This window comes from Strongylocentrotus purpuratus, unplaced genomic scaffold (assembly GCF_000002235.5).
Source record: "Strongylocentrotus purpuratus isolate Spur 01 unplaced genomic scaffold, Spur_5.0 spur5_contig_828, whole genome shotgun sequence".
NCBI classification, from domain to species: Eukaryota; Metazoa; Echinodermata; class Echinoidea; order Camarodonta; family Strongylocentrotidae; genus Strongylocentrotus; species Strongylocentrotus purpuratus.
This window is the reverse complement of record NW_022145533.1, coordinates 97,246-103,971: the sequence shown is the minus strand read 5'-3', so window position 1 is coordinate 103,971 and position 6,726 is coordinate 97,246. Positions and strand designations below refer to the sequence as shown.

At 36.4% G+C, this 6,726-nt stretch overlaps 1 pseudogene; it reads left to right on the top strand.

Moving 5' to 3' along the window:
- On the top strand, positions 1 to 6,726 carry LOC579685 (annotated as a pseudogene).

Below are 6,726 nucleotides of genomic sequence, written 5' to 3'. Positions count from 1 at the left end.
ATACGAGTTCGTTGATAACGCCATCTTCGGCGGCTTGAATCAACATCACAGAAACATTACATCTTCTTCTAGAATTTCTAAAAATGGCGACAGAAAAAGCACCAGCGATTGGAATTGACTTGGGCACCGCCAATTCTTGTGTGGGAGTCTTTCAAAATGGAGAGGTGGAGATCATTGCTAACGATCAAGGAAACCGGACCACACCCAATTATGTTGGATTCACAGATACAAAGATATTGATTGGTGAATCAGCCAAGAACCAGGTGGCAATGTAAGTGTCTTACTTTTTCCTTTTTTCCCTTTCATTTCTTTTCAATTTATGTTCATCGATCCAGGATTCTTCCATGGTCACTGCTATTTGTGAAGGTAGGAGATGAGACAACCGACAACACCTATATAGACCGGCTCATATACAGAAGGCTTGGATTATTTGACCATTATTATCAAGTAATATATATCAATAATATTATTAAGAAAACTCGTAAGATTCGTAAGATTCATAAGAGTAATAATACAATTCTATTAGGTTGAAAGGCATGATCTTATTTTTGTCAACAAAAGTGTCGATACTCGTAGTGGTAGACAAACCAAGCGCTTCTGGACTCTTTCTAAGGCCAGGAATAATCTTTGCTGTTCGTCTTTGTACACTTTCCAACATCATTCTGTTCTCCTGGGGACCACGCGGCCCCATGTTTTTGTATTTTTCAGTTCAATGTTATACTTTGGTTATCCGTGAAATGTTTGTCAGTCAGACCGTAGTCAAAGCTATACAACAGTTATATGCAATAAAAGCAACCGTTTTCTGACTATTTGAATTGCGATATTTCGTAACAGGTGAATTCAATAGTTGGGACTTGGGTTGGAAGTGTTCCGTATGGAATAATTGTTGACCCCCGTTTTGTTTGTTACGTTACGTCACTTACGTGTTGATTCTTTTGCGTTCATTGTATTGGAGGATTAACCCAACCCCTGCAGTAAAGAGTGTTGGATCATAAAAGGACTGGGTTGCATATTCCATTCACAGAAAAGGGTCAAAATTAACGCGTTAATGTAACCACAGAGGGATTCACTCGTAAATAACATACTGATATAATTAATACACACATGGAAAAAACAGAAACATTTGAATCAACGAGAAGTTGGTTTCTCAAAATTTGAACCCAATTCATGTTAAAAAATTTCAAGAATTTACCATTGAGAACATTATAGCCCATAGCCAGTGCAATAAACAGATAAATCAAAGCGTACCATCCTTTGACAAAAATGATACGGCCCAACAATCACGTAGCGTCATGGATCGAAGTGGTCACTGGCCCTCGCAGTTTTTTAGGTTTTAAATTAACATTTAATACTTCAAGATCAAATTTCCCAGTAAAAAGTTCACAATATGGTCATTGGTCTTATGGTTAGTCTTTCAAAGACTTTTGGATGCATGGAACTCCGGCCAAAGAACAGAATATCGATCGATGATCGATAAGGAGATAAGGAAACTAAACTAGTACTTTATGCGGATGATATGACAATTTTTGTTCGCAATAAAAAAAATCAATTAATAGGTTAAAAGTATTATTTGCAGATTTCGAAAAAATTTCTGGACTGAAAATAAACAACGACAAGACTAAAATATTAAGGTTAGGTTCATGTCAACGTTTAGATTGTGATTTTGCTTTTGGCGAAATAGTTGACTTTCTTAAGGTTTTAGGGATTTTCTTTTCCCTCGATGAACACAAGAAAGAAGATCTAAATTATAAAGAAATCTTAAGTAAAATAAAAACACTTTTAAATTTTTGGAAGCAAAGGGATTTAACACTTATGGGTAAGATTCAACTATTGAAAGTGCACATTTATTCTAAAGTTCTTTATCGGGCGTCACTTACTCCTGTTCCAAAATGGGTTTATGATTCACTGGATGAATTAACTTTTGATTTCATATGGAAAGGAAAAACAGATAAAATCAATAGAAACACCATGTTCTTAGACTATAACCAAGGGGGTTAAAGATGTTAAATTTTTCTGCACAAGTTAAATCGCAGCGAATTATGTGGATTCAAAAACTTCTAAACAAAGATGAAGACATGAAATGGAAACAATATTTTAACTTTGTCACTGAACACGTGGGTGGAGATTTGATATTTTCATGTGACTATATACCAAGTTTATTAAAAGTGACAGCTCCACAATTTTATATGGATTTATTAGAAGATTGGGTGAATACGAGACATATAAGGAGTATAAACATTGGTGATGTGGTAATTTTTAATAATAAACTTATTCGATATAAAGGAAGTTGTATATACGATAAGAGGTTGTATGACAGAGGAATTTACAAATTAAAACATATTCTGGAAAACGATGGTAAACTAAAAAGTGACAGGCATTTTATCGATTTAGGTGTTGAAGTAAATGAAATTGAAAAGATCAAGCACTTTTATGCCTGTTTACCAGTTTGTTGGAAAAATAATTTTAGAAAGGGAGAAGAAAAAAATAATTCTGGAACTGATTTCACTTTAGGGAAGAAAACAACTAATATAGCTGATTTAAAATCAAAACAAATTTATGTACAATTAATAAAGAAAGATGATTTTAAACCTTTGGTTTTTGAGAGAATTGGAAGGAACTATGGTTTTTCCTGTAAGGAAATAGAAAACATATTTTTAAGACTAAGACAGTGTACACTTAACAGTCGATTAAGAGAGTTTCAGTTCAAACTTATACATAATATATTATATACAAACCATCACCTCTTCCGTTTTGGTCTTGTCTCGACTAACTTATGCTCATTTTGCGAAAAAGATGAAGAAACATATAAACATTTATTCTATACTTGTGAATTTGCACAATCAGTGTGGGGAATGTGCACGAGATTTTTAGACTTTGAAATACATAACTGTAGTTTGGAGGAAATTCTGTATGGGAAAGAGGAGAGAAATAAAGGAAAATATCAATTAATGAATCATGTTTTAATTCTTGTTAAATATCTGATTTATAGAAATAGAGAACTTAAAAAACCACCCTCTTTTAATGAAATAAAGAATAGTATAATAGGGGATAAAGTAGAAGAAAGGAAATTGGCAGCAATGAGGGGAACTCTCACTATTCATTTTTCTAAATGGGAAAACCCGAGTATTAGACAAACAATTGGAACCCAGAGCCAGTCGTCCACCGGTTAAGAGGGGGGGGGGGGGAGGGGGATAAGGGAGAGGTCGGGTAGGGTAGGGTTAACAAAAAGAGAAAACCTTTCTATCAGGACAACAGTATAAAAAGAAGTATAAGTTGCTACATTGTTAAAACAAAAAAATTTGGATTATACAACTGCATATGTTTTCTTTGAAAATATGAATGTTTGTTTCAAATATGATGTATAGGAACTAACTATGTAAGTTTCTTTTGAAGCCGTTTGTAAGACAAAAATTTATACTGATTTATAATGTCATCACATTTGCAGTGAGAGTTACATATGATTATTGTAATTTGTACTATGATTATAATTTGTTTCAAGAGAGAAAAGAATAAAAACTGACCATAAAAAAAAAAAAAAAATCATTGGTCACTTTTTCATCTTCAAAAGTACGGTGGTTTTTCTCAACCAATCGACACACTGTCTTGTTATGTCACATAATTATAAGGTAGTAATCTTCACTATTCGATTCTTTTCGACCCGGTGGAATACGACACAGAAGAATCGGCACTCAAAATGATTGGGTGAAAAATGTGCGCTACCACAGGCGGGAAAACCGACATAAGATCATTCTCCCCCCCCCCCCCCCCCCCCCCCCCCTGTGTACGCGCCTGAACACAACACATTCATATGAACATTTTTGAAATTCAATGAATAGATTTACTATCATCGGTTTTTCTTTTCATGACATCCCCTTTATCATTGTAGTCTCATATTATTGATGATAAAAATCAATGATCAGTTCCCGAGGTAAAGAAGTAGAGATAAAAATCACTTATGGTCTGTTAAGAAAAGATATGTATTGCCTCATTTCGACAACATGCTCAAGTAGTGTGGAATAATCTCCCTGCATCCAATCATTTCGTTAAACAGATTTTTTTGTAAACAAAATTTGTTATTAATAACTGAATAAATCTTAATCATGTTTTAAATTTATGTATACTGCATTGTGTATTTTGTATAAGGTTTTTACAGGTATTTGTTTGAGTTCACTCTTTTTCTTTTGTTTTTGTATGTTATGATATTTATCAACGAGTGATATCTTATACCTATTCTTACTGTGATTGCAATATACTTAATTTATATACTTTGTTCGGTAGGCAATCTCGACAAAACCCCTATTGGTTTTTTGTATGGCCATCCTAATTCATATGATACCGTTTTTTTAATTTGTACTGTACCATTATATACTGTATATTATTATATATTTTTAAACTCGTATATGTATGTATATTTTCAATGTATTTACTTATGTATTTTTAATATATTTGCTGGAATTGAAATAAACGAATTGAATTGAATTGAATAGTCCAGTGCTTTCGCTCTCCACCGTTGTCAAAAAGTTTGGACATTCACATATTATATCGTCTATTAAGATCTTAACGATTCTGCTGGTTCTTTTTACCAGTATTATGATCACATTCAAGAATTCAGATTTAAGTTATGAAACGAATCTTTATACATATAAACTTAGATGTGATTGCAATTTTCTTCGAGCCAGGAGTAAATAATAGTAACGCTTATTCGTAACGTAAAAGGAGTTTTCAATAGTTCCTTACTTTCAATATAAAAAACCAATCATCATTAGTGTCGATATATTACACATTATAACTATTTATTTCTGCCGACAAATTATTGGTTGCGTCATTAAAGAAAAATTATCATGGTCTAGACTCTGTTTATTTTTATTTCAGAAAAAAAAAGCTTCATTCAATTGTTATTTTAAATCAATCAATGACAAGAAAAGTGTCATTTAGGAAACATTCTTACCGTATTGAAAAGGTATTCCTTTCCAAGTTTTTGGTATACTATAATCGGATCCATTTTGCCCTGTTTTAACTTTTATATACTTTTCCTACTGGATAAAATGATTACAATTAATAATTTGTATTCTATCATATTTCGACAGGAACCCAAATAACACAATCTTTGATGTCAAACGCCTGATTGGAAGAGGATTCACTGATGACAACGTGCAATCGGACATGAAGCACTGGCCTTTCACCGTCATCAATGAGGGAGGCAAGCCAATGCTACAGGTAGACTACATGGGAGAAAAGAGGACAATGGCACCAGAAGAAATTAGCTCCATGGTCCTGACCAAGTTGAAGGAGTCAGCCGAGTCGCATATTGGGCAGAAGATCACCGATGCCGTCGTCACTGTTCCCGCTTATTTTAACGATGCTCAGCGACAGGCGACGAAGGACGCAGGGCTGACCGCTGGACTTAACATCCTCGGGATCATCAACGATCCCACCGCTGCCGCCCTGGCCTACGGACTCGATACGAAGCTGAAAGAAGAGCAACATGTCCTCATCTTCGATCTCGGTTGTGGTACGTTCGATGTCTCAATCCTAGACGTCGCTGATGGGGTCTTCGAAGTGAAGTCGACAGCCGGAGACACTCATCTCGGAGGAGAAGACTTTACTAACAAACTAGTCCAACACCTTGTCGGGGAATTTAAGCGAAAACACAGGAGGGATCTGACGTCCAACACAAGATCTCTTCACCGCCTTCGCACAGCAGCAGAGCGAGCTAAGAGAACCCTATCCTGCAGTGCTCAAGCCATCATCGACATCGACTCACTCTACCAAGGCATCGACTTCTCCACCATTGTCAGCAGAGCACGATTTGAGGAACTGTGTATATGTCTCTTTAGAAAGTGTCTCGAACTAGTAGAGAGAGCATTAGTCGGTGCTAACATTGACAAGAAGAAGATTGACACCGTGGTACTTAGTGGTGGATCGACACGAATCCCCAGGATCCAGATGATTCTTCAGGAGTTCCTAAACGGCAAGGATCTCAACATGTCCATTAATCCCGATGAAGCTGTTGCCTATGGTGCCGCTATCCAAGCTGCTCTCCTATCCGATGACCACTGAGTGAAGAAATCAAGGACGATCTCCTTGTTGACGTGGCCCCTGGTTCTTGTTGGCGTGGTTCCTGCTGTTTAGCTAACAAGAGATAGCTCTTAATTGGTACACTCTAAAAACTGAAGTGTTAAATCACCATTTAAAAGGGCCGAGGAGTGACCACTCTTTCAAAATGGTAGATTAACACTTTGAACATTCTGGATCCAACACTATAAAGGTTGAATCTAGCAAAAAAAGAAACAATCTGACATTTTGAAAGAGTGGTCACTCCTCAGCCCTTTTAAATTGACATTTAACATTTCAGTTTTTAGAGTGTAGCTAAACAGCAGGTGACGAAGCTCATTGAGAGGAACACAAGTATCCCAACAACAAAGAAGGCAAATACCTTCACTGCCTGTACTCTGACAACCAGCCCGCCGTATTACCATCCAAGTATTCGAAGGAGAAAGAGTTATGACCAAAGACATCAACCGACTCACCCAGTTTGAACTGTCCAGCATCCCTCATGCACCGCGAGGCGTCCCAAAGATCCAAGTCTCTTTCGAGATCGACACCAACGGCATCATGATCGAACGTCACCACCAAGGATCAGAGCACACGGGTCGTAGCAACAAGGTCACTTTCACCAACGACAGCGATAGGCCCTCCGAACCCGACACTGATCGTATGATTTAA